Here is a 17,688-nt window from a genome sequence, read left to right as displayed (position 1 = left end):
AATTGGTTGAGTCCAGGAGTCCGAGTCCAGCAAGACCCCTTTTTTTTGTTTGTTTGTTTTTGTTTTTGAAGACAAGGTCCCACTCTGTTGCCTAGGCTGTAGAGCAATGGCAGATTATGGCTCACTGCAGCCCCAACCTGATTATGGCTCACTACAGCCTCAACCTCCCAGTTTCAAGCTGTCCTCCCACCTCAGCCTCCCAAGTAGCTTCGTCCACAGGTACGTGCCACCACACTTAGCTAATTTTCTAAATTTTTTGTAGAGACATGGTCTCTCCATGTTGCCCAGGTTGGTCTCAAAATGGTCTCAAGTGATCCTCCTGTTTTGGCCTCCCAAAATGCTGGTATTACAGGTGTGAGCCATTGCACCTGGGCTTCAAGGCCCCAATTCTAAAAAATATATATATATATTTAAAGAGAGAATTCAGTGAAATGATAGGGTATACAATTACAGAAATCAGAAGCCTTTATACACACAAAGACACAAACAGTATTACAGTGAGCATCTTCATACATGCCCTCTTATGGATCCATATCGTAACTTCCCTTGGGTCTGTGCTCAGGAACAGGATTGGTGGGACAGAGGGTTCACATATTCTTCATTTGATTGAAACTGCTAGGTGACTCTCTAGAACAGCCGCACCAGCTGGCACACCCACCAGCATCCTTGCTAGTACTTGTCATATCCCCTACATACCCTCTGTGCTTGTGGAAAATGTGCTTCTGCAAAACCAGGGGCTAGGCCGGGCTCACGCCTGTAATCCCAGCACTTTGGGAGGCTGAGGCAGGCGGATCACAAGGTCAAGAGATTGAGACCATCCTGGCCAACATGGTGAAACTCCGTCTCTACTAAAAATTTAAAAAGGAGCTGGGCATGGTGGTGTACACCTGTAGTCCTACTACTTGGGAGGCTGAGGCAGGATAATTGCTTGAACCCAGGAGGCAGGGGTTGCAGTGAGCCAAGATTGTGCCACTGCACTCCAGCCTGGCAATAGAGCGACACTACATCTCAAAAAAGAAAAAAAAAAAAAAAAAACAGGCTAAACCAAGAAAGAAGCAAGCATGAGATCTAGGAAACAGGGATTCCAACAGAGGGAAGTGGTGAGAGGAATCCCCTAGATGTGCAGCAGGCCTGTGTTGGGGCACCACTGCTTCCAGACTCCCCACCCTCGCCTCCTTAAAAGGCTCAGGATATCAAGAGGAACTGGCCATAGGCTTAGCTAAAATTATTGTCATTGACAACAGTTCTTCTGTCTATAAAGTTTGAGTATTTCTGCCTTCTCTCAGTATCAGTCTATATCATCCCTTAAGCAGTAGATCTATGCTTTCTTTGTTCTTCTTGCCCTAAGAATAACTTTAAAGACCTTTTTTATTTTCCTTAGAATTTCTGGCAGATTACAGCACAGTTCTCCTGACAGTATTTTTCAGGATTGTGTCATTCTTCAGGATCCATGTCTGATTATACTTCGCTTCATCTATATTTTGTCCATCCTCTCAAAACATTAGCTCAACAGGGCAGGCACAATGGCTCACGCCTGTAATCCCTGCACTTTGGGAGGCCAGGGTGGGCAGATCACCCGAGATCAGGAGTTCAAGACCAGCCTGGCCAACATGGGGAAATCCCATCTCTACTAAAAATACAAAACTTAGCTGGGTGTGGTGGCAGGTGCCTGTAATCACAGCTACTCGGGAGGCTGAGGGAGAAGAATCGCTTGAACCAGGGAGGCGGAGGTTGCAGTGAGCCAAGGTGTGCCACTGCACTCCAGCCTGGGCGACAGAGCGAGACTCTGTCTCAAAAAAAAAAAAAAAAAAAAAAAAAATTAGCTCAACAGGGAGCTCAGGCAGGCACACTGGTTTCCATTACTACTTCCCTCTTTTCATCTTCGTCATGATTATTCATGATTGTATAATCAGGATTTCTTTTTAAAGACGCTCCCTACTTGATATTAGCTGACAGAACAAAAGGTTCTTGATTAAATGATGGCTCTTCCCTGCTCACTGAAAGTCAAAAGCTAACAAAATACTTTGATCAAAAAATTGATTTTGATATCCATTTTATGAAAATAGTGAAAAACTTCCAGGAGTAAATGAATAGTTTTGTGGACAGATGCTTTTAGAGGTCAAGAACCATTGATTGAGAGAGCTGTTTCTGAACAAAGAGCTGGAAAAGCCAGGCTCTCCCAATACACGATGTAAAGGTAAATGAACCACATTACAGGCACCTACTTTCATGGAACTTTCCCCTCCTTTGCCTGAACATTTCAACAGCTTTTTTTTTTTTTTTGTATTTTTAGTAGAGACGAGGTTTCACCATGTTAGCCAGTACGGTCTTGATTTCCTGACCTCATGATCTGCCCGCCTTGGCCTCCCAAAGTGCTGGGATTACAGGTGTGAGCCACTGCGCCAAGCCAAGAATGAAATCTTGTCATTTGCAGCAACATGGATGGATGGGAGGTCATTATACTAAGTGAAATAAACCAGGTACAGGAAGACAAATGCCACATGTTCTCACTCCCATGCGGGAGCTAAAAAAGAGGTAGAGAGTAGAATGTTGGTTATCAGAGGCTAAAAAGGGAAAGGAGAGGGAAAGATGAGTCGAAGTTGGTTAATGGGTATAAAAATACAGTTAGAGGCCGGGCGCGGTGGCTCACGCCTGTAATCCCAGCACTTTGGGAGGCCGAGGTGGGCGGATCACGAGGTCAGGAGATCGAGACGGTCCTGGCGAACACAGTGAAACCCCGTCTCTACCAAAATTACAAAAAAATTAGCCGGGCGCGGTGGCGGGCGCCTGTAGTCTCAGCTTCTAGGGAGGCTGAGGCAGGAGAATGGCGTGAACCTGGGAGGCGGTGGAGCTTGCAGTGAGCGGAGATCGTGCCATTGCACTCTAGCCTGGGCAACAGAGCGAGACTCTGTCTCAAAAAAAAAAAAAAAATACAGTTAGAAGGAATAAGTTCTAGTATTCAAGAGTACAGAAGATAAATCAGTTAATAATTTATATGTCTCAAAATAGTTACAAGACAGGAACTGTCATGTTCTCAGCACAAAGAAAAATGTTTGAGGTGATGGATATCCCAATTACCCTGATTTGATCATTGCACATTACATACATGCATCAAAATATCACGTGTAGGCCAGGCGCAGTGGTTCACACCTGTAATCCCAGCACTTTGAGAGGCTGAGGTGGGCGGATCACTTGAGGTCAGGAGTTTGAGACCAGCCTGGCCAACATGGTGAAACCTCGTCTCTACTAAAAATACAAAAAAGATTAGCTGGGCATGGTGGCACATGCTGTAATCCCAGTTACTCGGGAGGCTGAGGCAGGAGAATTGCTTGCATCCAGGAGGCAGAGGTTGCAGTGAGCCAAGATCATGCCATTGCACTCCAGCCTGGCCAACAGAGTGAATGAGACTCCGTCTCAAAAAAAATATATCACATGTACCCCCAAAATATGTATAGCTGTTATATGTCTATAATTTTTTAAAAAACCAATTCCATTCATGGTCACAATCATTGGCTCCTAAGAGGTTGTTTGGAACAAGGCTGCTGATGAGAATCATCTAACTATCAAACCCACATTAACAGTTTGTTTTTGTTTTTGTTTTTTTTGAGACAGAATCTCAATCTGTCACCCAGGACAGAGTGCAATGGTGCAGTCTCAGCTCACTGCAACCTCCACCTCCCATAGTGTGAACTCAGCTCACTGCAACCTCCACCTCCCAGGTTCAAGCTAGTCTCCTCCCTCAGGCTCCCAACTAGCTGGAACTACAGGCGCACACTGCCACACCTGGCTAATTTTTATATTGTTTTGTAGAGATGGGTTTTTGTTTTTGTTTGGAGATGGAGTTTTGCTCTTGTTGCCCAGGCTGGAGTGCAATGGTGCGATCTCGGCTCACTGCAACCTTTGCCTCCTAGGTTCGAGCAATTCTTCTGCCTCTGCCTCCCGGGTATCTGGGATTACAAGCATCTACCGCCACACCCGGCTAATTTTTTGTATTTCAGTAGAGACAGGGTTTCACCATGTTGGCCAGACTGGCCTCGAACTCCTGACCTCCTCAGGTGACCCATCCGCCTCGGCCTCCCAATGTACAGTAATCCCTGTAATCTGGGATTACAGGCGTGAGCCACCATGCCCAGCCGAGATAGGGTTTTGCCATGTCGCCCAGGCTCATCTCAAACTCCTGGACTCAAGCAATCCATCTGCTTCAGCCTTCCAAAATGCTGGGATTATGGTGTGAACCAATGCACCCGGCCTCTACAAAACATTTTTCTTAAAATTAGCCGGACATAGTAGTGTGTGGCTGAGTCATGATCATGCCACTGAACTCCAGCCTGGGCAATAGAACCGAGACCCTGTCTCAAAAAAAAAAAAACAAATTCAACTCCCACTTCTTTTTTTTTTTTTTTTTTTTGAGACTGAGTCTCGCTCTGCTACCCAGGCTGGAGTATATTGGCACCATCTTGGCCCACCGCAACCTCTATCTCCTGGGTTCAAGCGATTCTTGTGCCTCAGCCTCCTGAGTAGGTGGGATTACAGGCATGTGCCACCACATCTGGCTAATTTTTTTGTATTTTCAGTAGAGATGGAGTTTTAGCATGTTGACTAGGCTGGTCTCAAACTCCTGACCTCAGGTCATCTGCCCACCTTGGCCTCCCAAAGTGCTGGGATTACAAGCGTGAGCCACTGCACCTGGCCCCCTACTTCTTTTATTTTATTTATTTTGGGGGAGGGGCCTTACCATGTTGCCCAGCCTAGGCTCAAACTCCTGGGCTTAAGCAATGCACTCCCCTTGGCCTCCAAAGTGTTGGGATTACAGGCGTGAGCCACCACTCCTGGCCTTGAGTGCTTATTACGTACTATATTTCCCCATATTTTATCTAAATTTAGTCTCTAGAGTAATCATAGGAAGTAGACATTATTATTCCCATTTGATAAGAAACTCTCACAAGTCATGTGAGTGGCAGAGCCTGAATGTGAGTCCAGGCCTCTTTATAGGGAGTGTGGAAGTCTGTGACTTACAGGGAACTTGTGTCATTGATGCATTTAGCTTACTTTCCTAAGGGGTTTCAAGGGGGACATTTCCCCTGGATTCAATTTTCCCCTTAGCCACTAACTGAAACCCAACCAGAATTTCAGACCCTTCAGTTCAGCTCTCCTGCAGTTGGTTGAGTCATTAGGGGAAGTCCGAATGAAGCCTGGAATAATAACAACTAAGTTCTAGTTTTTGCTGCAGGCCCTCTAGCCCAGTCCAAGAGCACCTGGCCACCCGGAGAAGCACTGCTGGACTGGGGGAATTAGGCCATACAGCATCCACAGAGAAGCCCAGCTCCTTACTGGGACCCTGGTCCACTTCCCAAGTTGACCTTCCTGCAAGAAGAGAACATATCACGTATTTTAATACATTTGACAGTCACAGGGGAAGTCTAAGGAAGCCAGGGCCTGCCTGCTTGGGGCCTGTCCAAGTTCATCCTCTGCCGCCCTGTCTCTGTTATGTTTGGTTTGGAAGTCCAGAAGATTGTGTTTATGTTCCCAGCAGGGCACCTGTTCACTGGTACCAAGAAAAGGCCCAAGTGTTTCCCTGGCATCAGGTGGTGTCTGGATCCACCACTCCACACTGTCTCTGGAAACAGCCCTTCCACGTCTCTGCATTCCCTGTTACTGTGTTGCTGGCCTTCCGACGGAGCCAAGGTGCATGGCAACACCTCTACGAGGATCTGTAGCCATTTATGTTGCTTAGGCTACTGGTAAGTGGACTAAGGTTTAAAATTACTATCTTAAACATTTCTAGCTAATATTAACCAGCCATCCAACCAACCGGTGGTGGGAGTCACAGAATGCTAAAACAATGTCACTCTCTTTACTGTTTATTCCCTGCCTACCCATCCACTGAACTGACATCTACTGAGAGCCCACTACAGGCCCAGGCAATGTCCAAGAGAGTCCCACGTCCCTGCCTGGAGTGCATGTGACAATCATCATCATTCAGGGCTATAGCACATATATGACAAAGTGCTGTGGGAGAAAAGAGAAAGGCAATCCAATCCTTTGGGCTCCCAGAAGAGGTGGCTTGCGAGCTGTGCCTTGAGCACCCACTTACGGAGGACAGCATAAGCAAAAGTGGGGAGGAACGTGGGTGGGAGGGGCGTGCAGAAGTGGGCAGTGGGGTTTGGAGTGACTGAACCCTAGGAGGGTGATGGTGGCAAGAGATGAGGGGGGAGTGTTGGAGGGGCCTGGGCAGGCTGTGCTGAGGAGTTTGGACTTGACCCTAAGGCACAGAGAACCACGGAAGGGGCTGAGCATTAGAGGAACAGAGTCACACTCAGTCCCTTAGAATGTCGCTCTGGCCTCTGGTTAGACATAGTGGGTGGAACATTTGCATTCATCTCTGTTCCTTCTGGAGCCCTGCTAATACAGCAGTGAACATTATATATGTGTGTATCTCATGCAGCCACAGGACAAAAGAATGAAAGAGGAGAAAGCAGCAGGAGAGAGAAGTGAACCAAATTTTGAATGCTGGGAGCAGATGGACAGGTGGTGACTGACCTTCCCTCAAGCATCTCTGGAGCCACAGCCCCTAGCCGGCCATGTCCAGCATGTGGTAATTATTGAACAAGAATGGGAGGTACTAAAACACTGACTAGAAGCTTTGTGATTTGTGGGTAAGGATACAGGAATTTCATTAGAGCCCGTCCTGCCATGTCAGAGTCTGTACGTCTTTGAAGCTGGTCAATTTCTTTAGAGAGGAACTTCACAGATGAGGAAATTGAGGCACATGGAAGTCAAGTAGTCTCTCCAAAGTCACACAGAGTCATAGCAGAGCAGGGATTTAAACTCTTAGCCAGTAAAGAATGAAAAGATAGGATTACTAATCAAAGAAATACAAATTAAAATCAGGGCTGGGCATGGTGGCTCACACCTGTAATCCCAGCAGTTTGGGAGGCCCAGGCGGGCAAATCACCTGAGGTAGGGACTTTGAGACCAGCCTGACCAACATGGAGAAACCCTGTCTCTACTAAAAGTACAAAATTAGCCAGGCATGGTGGTGCATGCCTGTCATCCCAGCTACTTGGGATGCTAAGGCAGAAGAATCGCTTGAACCCGGGAGGCAGAGGTTGTGGGGAGCCGAGATTGTACCATTGCTCTCCAGCCTGGGCAACAAGAGTAAAACTCTGTCTAAAAAAAAAAAAAACACACACAGATTGGAAATTTTGTTTTTTTGAGACAGGGTCTCACTCTGTCGCCCAGGCTGGATTGCAGTGACCCAATCATAGCTGATAGAACCAAGCCCTGAGAGAATTCACTGTGAGCCTGACCCTCCTAATACTGCTATCCTTCCTCAAAAAGCACTGGGAGATTCACCAGCTGTTCGGTTTTAAAGAGGACATTTTTACATAATAAAAATGTTTTTGAATATTTATAGTTTTTTTTTTTTTTTTTTTTTTTTTTTTTTTTTTTTTTTTGAGACAGAGTCTTGCTCTGTTACCTAGACTGGAGTGCCATGGCACAATCTTAGCTCACTGCAACCTCTGCCTCCCTGGCTCAAGCTATCCTCCCCGCTCAGCCTCCCAAGTAGCTGGGACCACAGGCACATGCCACCACTGCCTGGCTACTTTTTGTATTTTTTGTAAAGATGGGATTTCCCTATATCACCCAGGGTGGTCTCGAACTCCTGGACTCAAGCGATCCACCCACCTTGGCCTCCCAAAGTGCTGGGATTACGGATGTGAGTCACCATGCCCAGCCTACATTATAATTTTATTTTTGGAATTTTAAAATAGAATTTAGAAGAGATACCACTAATGACAGGAAGCCCAAGGTCCCTGTGAGAACGGAGGGACATCAGCGAACCCGCTGCTGGGCAGTGGCACTAACGGGCTAACACTCGGGGGGAAACAGAAGCAAAAATGAAGCGTCCACCTTCTCATTCAGTAAGAACATCAGCCACTGGCCTTTGTAAAGCAGAGCATTCCTCACCAGCCCTAAACACACGTTTCACATTTAATTAGCTTAGCTGTTTTAACGTGGGTAACAAGATTGAATGTTGACTGAAATCCAATGTTAGGGAGTTCTTCTCCTGCACTTTTTTTTTTTTTTTTTTTGAGAAGGAGTTCCGCTTTTATTGCCCAGGCTGGAGTACAATGGTGCGATCTCAGCTCACTACAACCTCTGCCTCCTGGATTCAAGTGATTCTCCTGCCTCAGCCTCCCAAGTAGCTGGGATTACAGGCATCCACCACTACACCCAGCTAATTTTCTATTTTTAGTAGAGATGGGGTTTCTCCATTTTTTTTTTTTTTTTTTTGAGACGGAGTCTCGCGCTGTCACCCAGGCTGGAGTGCAGTGGCCAGATCTCAGCTCACTGCAAGCTCCGCCTCCCGGGTTCACGCCATTCTCCTGCCTCAGCCTCCCGAGTAGCTGGGACTACAGGCGCCCCCACCTCGCCCGGCTAGTTTTTTTTTTTTGTATTTTTAGTAGAGACGGGGTTTCACTGTGTTAGCCAGGAGGTCTCGATCTCCTGACCTCGTGATCCGCCCGTCTCAGCCTCCCAAAGTGCTGGGATTACAGGCTTGAGCCACCGGGCCCGGCCGGGGTTTCTCCATGTTGGTCAGACTGTTCTCGAACTCTTGACCTCCAGTGATCCGCCTGCCTCGGCCTCCCAAAGTGTTGAGATTACAAGCTTGAGCCACCGTGCCCAGCCTCTCCTGCATTTTCAAGTGAAATACAAAATTGTTGAAAAGGTTTTCAATTTATAAGCAGCATGCTGTACACTGTGGAGTGCTGCTTGGAATACTACATTATGAAGTAGTTTAGAAATTTTTTATGGCCGGGCGCAGTGGCTCAAGCTTGTAATCCCAGCACTTTGGGAGGCCGAGACGGGCGGATCACAAGGTCAGGAGATCGAGACCATCCTGGCTAACACGGTGAAACCCTGTCTCTACTAAAAAAAATACAAAAAACTTGGCCGGGCGCGGTGGCTCAAGCCTGTAATCCTAGCACTTTGGGAGGCTGAGACGGGCGGATCGCGAGGTCAGGAGTTGAGACCATCCTGGCTAACACGGTGAAACCCCGTCTCTACTAAAAACTACAAAAAAAAAAAAAAAAAAAAAACTAGCCCGGCGAGGTGGCGGCGCCTGTAGTCCCAGCTACCTGGGAGGCTGAGGCAGGAGAATGGCGTGAACCCGGGAGGCGGAGCTTGCAGTGAGCTGAGATCCGGCCACTGCACTCCAGCCTGGGCGACAGAGCGAGACTCCGTCTCAAAAAAAAAAACCAAAAAAACACAAATTTTTTTAGTTGGCTATTATATATCCATTAGCCACTCAAAGTATTAACTTAGCATTATGATTTGCCACAACATATTAATTGGGGCTAGGACACATCAGTTTATAAAACATTTGCATAATGCTTGCCTGCTCTAACTTTGGAGAAGGTACAGGGTGTTTGCAATGTGTGGAGGTTTCAGCTCATTCTTGCTCAGTTCTACTTAATAATCCAGTTCTACTCTAGCTGTTCTGTCCTCTAGTGAAAGAATTTAGAACTACATTAAGACAGAAGTGGAACCTGGTCCAACTGTCCCATCCCTACTCCTCATTTTACAGACAACAAAACTGAGGCTTGGCCAGGTGCAGCGGCTCAAGGACTGTATCACTTGAACCCAAGAGGCGGAGGTTGCAGTGAGCCGAGATCGTGCCATTGCACTCCAGCCTGGGCGACAGAGCACTTTGGGAGGCCAAGGTGGGCAGATCATGAGGTCAGGAGATTGAGACCATCCTGGCTAACATGGTGAAACCCCATCTCTAGTAAAAATACAAAAAGTAGCCAGGTGTGGTGGCGCATGCCTGTAATCCCAGCTACTCTGGAGGCTGAGGCAGGAGAATCACTTAAACCAGGGAGTCGGAGGTTGTGGTGAACTGAGATCACACCACTGCACTTTTTTTGTCTCAAAAACAGGGGGAAAAAAAAAGGACGGGCACGGTGGCTCACGTCTGTATTCCCAGCACTTTGGGAGGCCAAAGCAGGTGGATCACAAGGTCAGGAGTTCAAGACCAGCCTGGCCAAATGGTAAAGCCCTGTCTCTACTAAAAATACAAAAATTAGCCAGGCATGGTGGCAGACGCCTGTAGTACCAGCTACTTGGGAGGCTGAGGCAGGAGAATCACTTGAACCTGGGAGGCGGAGCTTGCAGTGAGCTGAGATCAGGCCACTGCACTCCAGCCTGGGAGACAGAGTGAGACCCTGTCTCAAAAAAAAAAAAAAAACCCGAGGCTTAAAAGGAAGAGACTTGCCCCTAGGTCAGTAAAGGAGGAGCAAAGAAGCCAGCATTCCCTCTCCCTGGAGGTGGCAGGGAGAGAAGGCATTTGGAAGGGATAATGTTGATCTGGAAGAGGAACAGCATGAGAGCAGAGGTGTGAACTAGCAGGGTGCTGGGCAGAGGTGAGAACTAGCAGGGTGCTGGGGTGGGAGGGCCTTTTATTGCAGGGTTTGGAGATGAGGACAGAAGCTGACAGGACCAGGTTAGAGAGGACCCATAAGCCCAGCCCAAGTCTGTAAGGAAGTCTGCACTGAAACTCACAACCCATATGTGACAAGGTCGCCTGATCAGGGTACCTACTACCTGGTCCATTGGCCACAAAGGCAATTCCTGACAGCCAGATGACCCCTGGCTCAGCGTAGACAAAGGAACTATCAGCTCCCCTACCAGGCAGGAACATCACATCTGCTCATTCCTCCTCTAGTTTCAGCTTTAACCCACCCCACCTCGAGAGGTATCTGAGGATAAACAAGCCCTCCGGGCACTGGATGGACCAGCTAGGCCTGTTCTTCCACTGGCTGAACCAGAGGTTGCCCTTGGGTGGGACTCACCAAGGCCTCTGCTCTTGCATTGGCCAAGACCAGAACAGGAGCAGCAGTGGAGGGGAGAGCCAGCCTGCACCCCCCCGGTTTGTGCCCACCACCCTGTAGTCGCAAGGGCAATCCTGGGAGGTTTTAGGGAGGAGCGGGAGGGTTGTCCACAATCCCTGGCTCTCTACCTTAAGACTCTGCTTGCTTCAAATTCTGTGTTTTTTAACCCTTCATTCTTCCTTTTAAAAAAAAAAAAAAAAATTGCTTTTGTTGGGCGCAGGTGGCTCACACTTGTAATCCCAGCACTTTGGGAGGCTGAGGCAGGCGGATTACCTGAGGTCCGGAGTTTGAGACCAGCCTGGCCAACATGGAGAAACCCGTCTCTACTAAAAATACAAAATTAGCAGAGCTTGGTGGTGGGCGCCTGTAATCCCAGCTATTCAGGAGGCTGAGGCAGAGAATCACTTGAACCCAGGAGGCAGAGGATGCAGTGAGCCGAGATTGCACCACTGCACTCCAGCCTGGGGGACAGAGCCAGGCTCTGTCTCAAAGAAAAAAAAATTGCTTTCTTCTCTTAGACAGTTTCATTCCTACTCCATGAAAGGCTACAAGCTTTGCCATGAACTTTTCAGGGTGAAACATTAATGATGGTGATCTAGACTGGAGGTCACATAATTCTCACTTTCCTGATTCTCCCATTCACAGGGAATAAAGAAAAAATGAAATTCCTAAACCTCAAAGTCATTTCCAACTGGAGGCCCCATATACAACCAATTATCTGGCCAGTAGGTGGCGCCAAAGGTTAATCACAGCCTTTCGGCGAAGGGTTCCCATTTGGTCCCGCTGGAAAGCAATTCAGTTATCCATTCAGCACACATAGATGGCTGCGTGCCATGTGCCAGGTCTTGAGATGAGAAAGACAGAGTCTAATTTCAATTCACAGCAGGGGCTAAGAGCTGTGGAGGAGGCACCCAGAGTGAATTTGGCCAGAGGAGGTAATTTCCAAGCCAAGCTCGGCAAACACGTGTTTGCCTGGAGAAGGGCATGGCAAGAGATTCCAGGTGCATTTGGAGAACAACCCAGCATGGAGAGATGATCACGGGCAGAACGTAGACCCTTGGGCCGCTGCAGTAATCTGGGTGAATGAAAGGTAGTGCTGTCGGCCGGGCGCGGTGGCTCAAGCCTATAATCTCAGCACTTTGGGAGGCCGAGATGGGTGGATCACGAGGTCAGGAGATCGAGACCATCCTGGCTAACAAGGTGAAACCCCGTCTCTACTAAAAAAATACAAAAAACTAGCCAGGCGAGGTGGCGGGCGCCTGTAGTCCCAGCTACTTCGGAGGCTGAGGCAGGAGAATGGCGTAAACCCAGGAGGCGGAGCTTGCAGTGAGCTGAGGTCTGGCCACTGCACTCCAGCCCGGGCGACAGAGCAAGACTCCGTCTCAAAAAAAAAAAAAAAAGAAAAGAAAAGAAAAGTAGTGCTGTAATGTTGAATCTGAGGGGCCCTGAGTACACTTAACAGGATCTGCTGCCCCTGGAGGCTGGAGGGAAGGGCGAGAGAATGGAGCTGCTGTGAACTCAGAGAAGAGGCTGAAACAAAACCAGAAAACAATGCAGCTGCATATTCTTGGTGCACCCCCCACCCTCACCCCCCTTTCGTGTTCTGTTTGCCTCTCTCAGTATCTATTTCTCTGCCATATTCTTAAATCACCAGGTCCCCTGGTCAGGGCTGACCATGGTGCCCCATTAGGCTGCCTCAGGGAACTCAGCTGGGTTGTGGGCAGAGCTGGAGGTGCCTTGGTGACACATGGGTGCCCGGCATTCCAGGTCTGAGAGCACCAAGGTCAGGCATGGAGATGGGCACAGGAGGGGGCCTCCCAAGGAAGGTGTGTGTTGATGTGCCAGCAGTAAGCAGGCAGAAGTAGGGTCAGCCAGGCCCTGGGGTTTGAATACCAAGAGAGGGACTACAGGCTCAGTGTCCTGGGTGCCTGGGGGTTTTCTGCACTGGGAAGTGGGCAGATGAAAATGGGAATGTAGAACAGACAAACCCAGCAAGAGCCAGCTGGAAGTGGAAATGGTTTGGGGCCCTGAGGGCCTGGATCAGGGCAGGACCCTAAGCACAGAGAGAAAGAACGTTTTAAAGGAAAAATCCACCAGACTTGGCAGCTGTCAGAATGTGGGAGCTGAAGACAAGAGATGAGTCAAAGATGACTCAGAAGATCTGAAGGTGAGTTCACGGGAAAATGGCAGTACTTTGGGGAAGGAGTTCAAATTTATGTCCAGGACCCCTGGTTCTGCTAGGAGACAGGAGCATGCCCGAAGGCATCCCACTTGTTTGCATGTTTCTGGCCTGTCCCTCCCCGACTAGAACATAAGCTCCTGAGGGAGCTGCCTCTGCTTTCAGTTCTTTGTGCTTTACCCAGAGGGGCTTACGCGCACACCCGTCCCCTGCCTGACTCAGAGCAGACGCCAGGGGATGCAGACCGAGGCTTCTGCAGGAGGGAGGCTAGGGAGGCCTGCAAGTGAGGGGTGATAGGGAGGAAAGAGTACTGCCACCCCTCTCCCACAGGTGCTCCCACACCCAAGCACCCCCAGGACTGGACCCCCTCACAGGCACAGCCTCCTGTCCCCCAGGCCTCTCTTCCTCTGAGATCCCAGGCTTTCTGGCCCTACTGAGACTGCCATCCTGGGAACCGTCTTTGTGCCCATCCATGCCTGTCTCATTCCCTTCCTTCCCAATATATCCCTTCTACCACATTCCTGCTCATGTTCCCAGCATCCTGTTCACTGGAGGCCCATCCACATGGATGCGCCACAGACATCGTGGTCCAACAAAGGTGACACTGAAACACTGGCAAGGGTCACCTGCCACCATCTGCCTGAGCCCTCTGTTCCCCTGGTGAGCACAGACTCATCCACCCGGGAACCTCTGGGGTTCCTGTGCTTCACCCCGTTAACTCACTCCCCTGACCTCTCCCAAGTTTGCCCCTGCTCCGCCCACCAACTCTTCGGGGACAGGTCCTCCTCAGGTCTCACTGGAAGTGTGCTTCCTCCATCCCACGGTCAGAGTGGATGTGGGTCAGACTGCAGCTCCTGGGAAGATGCCACAACGCCTCCTGTGGTTTCCAGGCCACGTTTCCAGTCCCTTGGCCCCTGCCTACCTCTGACTTCAGCTCCAGTGGCCAACCCCTGCCCCAAAAGGGGCTCTGTGTCCCCCCACCCACTGCACTGAAGGAATTTTCCAGCCTCCATTTTCTTTTTAATTCTTGCCTTCTCACTGTTCCCTGGCTAACTCCTAGTATTCCTTCTAGATTTCACCGCAGACCCTCAGGGCTCTTGCAAACTCTGTTCCCTCCCTCTCCTGCATGCCCTTCCCCACACTCCTTCACCGCAGCCAGCACCTGCCCTCCTCAGTGCTTGGGGTGCCCCTCGCCATCCCAGCGCTCTTCAAGAGTTTCTAAGTCCACATATTTAGGTGGTGGGGGCTTTATGTCTGCCTCCACCACAATGGTGAGGACCCAATTTTGCTCCCACTTTGACCCAGGGCCTGGACACGGGCTTTTGGTAAACATATGAAATGAATGGTGAACAGACAAATAATAAGCAGTAAGACTCCATTTCTGGCTTATCAACATGGCCAGACATATTTTTTTAGCCGCACTCAGTGCTGCCAACAGTGGGAGGGGAGGGGAAGGAGAGTTTGCCGACTTCCCAGCAGCAGCATGTGGTGAATTCAAGAAGTGACCAACCCCAAGCTGGCCTTTGAAAGATGGGTTAAAACTCGCTTGGTGAAGTTTTGGTACTGAAGTATCCTGATTCTATAGTTACTCAATGGAAAAATTGGTTTGCTCTGTGGAAATCCACTTTAGGGTCACCTCTGAAACATAAATGGCCAGCACCTACTCCCAGGATCCCCCCACATCCCTTCTTTTTTCTTTTTTGAGACAGAGTCTTGCTCTGTCTCTTAGTCTGGGGTGCTGTGGCACAATCTCGGCTCACTGCAACCTCCTCCCCTCAGGTTCGAGTGATTCTCCTGCCTCAGCCTCTTGAGTAGCTAGGATTACAGGCGCACGCCACCATGCCTGGGTAATTCTTTGTGTTTTTAGTAGAGATGGGGTTTCACCACGTTGGCCAGGCTGGTCTCTAACTCCTGACCTCAGGTGATCGGCTCGCCTTGGTCTCCCAAAGTGCTGGGATTACAGGCGTGAGCCACCGCACCCGGCCCTTTCACATCCCTTCTATGGTCACACCCCTATTGTAGAGATATTTAGACCGAAGCACAGAGAGGCTGAGAAGCTTGCTCAGAGTCGCATAGCTAGTGAGTGGCAGGATCGGAATTCACAATCTGGCTCCAGACCTGTGCTTTAACTGATGCCATCTTTCTTGGAAACTGTGTCTCCAAGAAATGACTGAATTTTTTTTTTTTTTTTTTTTTTTGAGACGGAGTCTTGCTCTGTCACCAGGCTGGAGTGCAGTGGCACGCTCTCGGGTTTAAGCGATTCTCCTGCCTCAGCCTCCCGAGTAGCTGGGATTACAGGCACATGCCACCACGCACGGCTAATTTTTGTATTTTTAGTAGAGACGGCGTTTCACTATGTTGGCCAGGATGGTCTTGATCTCTTGACCTTGTGATCCGCCCACTTTGGCCTCCCAAAGTGCTGGGATTACAAGCGTGAGCCTCTGCACCCGGCCTTTCTTTTTAAGTATATAAATATTTTTAAATTTACTTTTCCCACACTACACTGATTTACAATTTTTCTTTCCTAAGTATGAACCACTTACTTTTCCTATATAACTATAGCTTGATCCTGAACATTTCTTCAACTTTTTTTTTTTTTTTTTTTTTTGAGACGGAGTCTCGCTCTGTCGCCCAGGCTGGAGTGCAGTGGCCGGATCTCAGCTCACTGCAAGCTCCGCCTCCTGGGTTTACGCCATTCTCATGCCTCAGCCTTACGGGTAGCTGGGACTACAGGCACCCGCCACCTCGCCTGGCTACTTTTTTTGTATTTTTTAGTAGAGACGGGGTTTCACCATGTTAGCCAGGATGGTCTCGATCTCCTGACCTCGTGATCCGCTCGTCTCGGCCTCCTAAAGTGCTGGGATTACAGGCTTGAGCCACCGCGCCCGGCCCATTTCTTCAACTTTCTACAAGGTTTGCTAAACATCGATTATTTAAAAACAACAGTTGGCTGGGCGCAGTGGCTCATGCCTGTAATCCCGGCACTTTGCGAGGCTGAGGCAGGCAGATCACATGAGGCCAGGAGTTCAAGACCAGCTTGGGCAACTTGGTGAAACCATGTCTCTACTAAAAAGCAAAAATTAGCTGGGCATGGTGGCACACGTGTCCCAGCTACTCAGGTGACTGAAGCATGAGAGTTACTTGAACTGGGGAGGCAGAGGTTGCAGTGAGACAAGATTATGCCACTGCCCTCCAGGATGAGTAACAGACCCTGTCTCAATAAAAATGACAATAAACTGCACGTTTGAAGTACAATTTGATGTATTTCAACTTATGTATATACCTAGGAAATCATCACTACAATCAAGATAATGAAGATTCATCATCCAAAAGTTTCCTCAGTTCCCTGTGATCCTTCCCTCCTGCCCCTGTCTGCCCCACCTCCTACAGGCAACCAGTGATCTGCTTTTTGTCACTATAGATTAGTTTGCATTTTCTAAAATTTTATGTAAATGACTGGCATCTTTCTCTCAGCATAATGATTTTTCAAAAAGAACATTTAACCAAGGTAGACCATATTCTGGACCATTAAACAAGGCTCAATACATTTAAAAGCATTAGAATCATGCAAAGTATGTTCTCTGACCACAATGGAATTAAATGTTAGAAATCAATAATACCATGGTAGTTGACTCCTGTAATCCCGGTATTTTGCAAGGCCGAGGCGGGCAGATCACTTGAGGCCAGGAGTTTGAGACCAGCCTGGCGAACATGGTAAACGCCTATCTCTACTAAAAATACAAATAAGTTAGCCAGGTGTAGTGACGCATGCCTGTAATCCCAGCTACTTGGGAGACTGAGGCATGAGAATTGCTTGAACCCTGGAGGCGGAGGTTGCAGTGAGCCAAGAGCATGCCACTGCACTCCAGCCTGGGCGACAGAGTGGGACTGTCTCAAAACAAAAACAAAAAAATCAATAACAAAAAAAATATTTAAAAACCTCCAACTATTTGAAAACTAACTAAAACATTTATAAATAACCCATGAGTCAAGAAATAAGAAAAGCAAATTTTAAAAATATTTTGAACTGAATGAAAATGAAAAAAACAATGTATCAAAATGTATGAGCCAAGGGCAGTTGTGGTGGCTCACACGTGTAATCCCAGCACTTTGGGAGGCCACAGTGGGAGGACTGCTTGAGTCCAGGAGTTCAAGACCAGCCTGGGTAATATGGCAAGACCTCATCTCTACAAAAAAAAATAAAATTTAGCTGGGTGTGGTAGCACATGCCTGTGGTCTCACTCCTCAGGAGGCTGAGGCAGAAGGATCACCTGAGCCCAGCAGGTTGAGGCTGTAGTGAACCATGTTTGTGCCACTGTGCTCCAGCCTGGGCAGCACAGTGAGACTGTGTCTTTTTTTTTTTTTTTTTTTTTTTTTTTTTTAGACAGTCTTGCTCTGTTGCCCCTGCTGGAGCGCAGTGGCACAATCTTGGCTCTCTGCAGCCTCTGCCTCCTGAGTTCAAGCAATTGTCCTGCCTCAGCCTCCTGAGTAGCTGGGACTACAGGTGTGTGCTGCCACACCCAGCTAAATTTTTTTGTATTTTTCATAGAGATGGGGTCTCACCTTGTTGGCCAGGCTGGTCTCAAACTTCTGATCTCGTGATTGGCCTGCCTC

The 17,688-nt window shown here is 48.5% G+C and overlaps 1 long non-coding RNA gene across 1 annotated transcript in view; it reads left to right on the top strand.

The window, feature by feature from the left end:
- Window positions 1-6,582, top strand: part of LOC115897471 — a 36,305-nt gene extending 29,723 nt beyond the window's left edge. Inside the window, exons 2-3 of the long non-coding RNA XR_004057247.1 lie at window positions 5,531-5,741; window positions 6,446-6,582. This is a non-coding gene — a long non-coding RNA (uncharacterized LOC115897471). The remainder of the gene's footprint in view (window positions 1-5,530; window positions 5,742-6,445) is intronic.
- The last annotated feature ends 11,106 nt before the right edge of the window (window positions 6,583-17,688 follow it).

This window comes from Rhinopithecus roxellana, chromosome 5, assembly GCF_007565055.1.
Source record: "Rhinopithecus roxellana isolate Shanxi Qingling chromosome 5, ASM756505v1, whole genome shotgun sequence".
Taxonomy (NCBI): domain Eukaryota; kingdom Metazoa; phylum Chordata; class Mammalia; order Primates; family Cercopithecidae; genus Rhinopithecus; species Rhinopithecus roxellana.
The sequence above is the reverse complement of the archived record's forward strand: the minus strand, read 5'-3'. Positions and strand labels throughout refer to the sequence as shown.